A 1,738-nucleotide genomic window follows, 5' to 3' on the forward strand; every position below is an offset into this window, starting at 1 on the left:
GCCGAGGCTGCGGCGGCAGCCGGCRCCCTGGGAATGGCGTGCCGGGAACAGCGCGGCCCCAGACAGCCCTCGCTGGCTCGGCGACAGCAGGCAGACAAGTGCAGCTGGCACGGGGCCGCTCGGGACACGGCGCGGGGGGACCCGGCGGGCAGGCGGCCGTGCGGCACCCCCGGACACCGGCATTTGGTGGCACCGTGCCCCCAGGCCGGGCAGGCTCCCAGGAGCTGAGACCTGATGTACCTGGGGGGGACAAACCCCTCCGTGCCGCAGCCACCACGACCCACGGCATCGCGCCCGGGCTGGCTGCGGGCGGGCGGGCGGCCGTGTGCCGCTGCCACGTCCCCTTGCCGTGTCCCCTGTCACTGCCTGGCAGCCGGGGCTCAGTGGGGACAGCGGAGGCCACGGCGGGCACACGCGGCCCCTCGCCGGGCCCTGCCACGAGCCACCCCCCGCTAAGCCGCCTCCAGCCGCAGGGAGATTAACCCATTTTCCGTAATCAGCACATGTGTCACCGCAGATATGATCGCACCCCCCGCACCCGCTGCAGCCCCCCCCCGGGGCCGGCGCTGCCAGGGGGCCCTGCGGCACAGGGGTGCCCCATGGCGTGGGGCACCTTGAGGCTCCGGGCAAGCAGTGCAGGGAAGCCACGACTCCCCCAGTTCTGATGCGCCCAAAAAAGGACTGGGGGTCCCTAGAGCCCAGCCACCCTCTCCATCAGCGCTGGACATTGCCAGGACAGCGGCTCAGGGCACGGCRGCTCGGGGCACATGCGGCCGGTGCAGCCGAGTGTGGCACGTTGTCATGCCAGAACCTCCTGGATATAAATAGATCCGGAGCGGCGGGATGGTGAATCCCAGCGCCGCAGGGCAGGCGGTGGCGGTGGCACGGGCCGTCCCCAGGCTCCGCGGCCGCGACGCCGCTGCTGCCACAGGGACCGAGCGGATGTCTGAGGACAGCTGGGTGAAGCCAGGCATCCCTGCGGGATGGAGCAGCCGTGGGCACCGGGCAGCGCTGGATAAGGCACAGGGCACTGCCCTCCCTGCTCCTGCCATCCTGCTGTCCACTCTGGTGGCCGTGTCACCGCGTCACCTGGGGCTGCGAGCAACGGGCAAAGGGACCGGACACCCGCCAGGGCACCCACGGGCATCCCCGGTGCGAGCACCCGCGGCAGCAGGCGCATCCCAGCGCCGCAGCAAGGTCACCCCCAAGGGCAGGGTGGGGGCCCACGGGTGACATATGGCCCGGGAGCAGTGGCCGCGGGGCCGCTAAGCCACCGAGCCGTCACCCGCTAATCCCGGCGCGAGGACGCGGCGGGTGCCGCACCCGGAGCCACCAGCCGGTGCCTGCCCGGCTCCCCGGAGCGGGGGGACCGGCTTGGAGAACCCCCGTGTGTCCCCCCAGCACCCGCCGCGCTGCGGGACGGCCCCTGCCACCAACGAGGTCAAAGGTCAGAGGCACAGATTTGGGGGACAGAGGCACAGATTTGGGGGACAGARGCACAGATTTGGCTCCGCACCGGCCCGCCCCAGCCTGGGGCGCTGCTGTCCGTTCCCAAGGGGTCCCCACTCTGCCGGGGTCGAGCACACGGGGGACAGCACCCCCCGCCCGCCCACCCCTCCCAGAGCCCGCGGGGGCTCCTCCGCCCCCGGCCCGGCCCCGGGCAGCTGCTGCGGGAGGGAGGGAGGCGGCGGGCGGCGGCCGACGGTCCCCTCCTCGGCCCCGCCGCCCCCCGCCCGGC

This window comes from Malurus melanocephalus, unplaced genomic scaffold, assembly GCF_030028575.1.
Source record: "Malurus melanocephalus ecotype Western Australia unplaced genomic scaffold, MMel_1.1 scaffold_806, whole genome shotgun sequence".
NCBI classification, from domain to species: Eukaryota; Metazoa; Chordata; class Aves; order Passeriformes; family Maluridae; genus Malurus; species Malurus melanocephalus.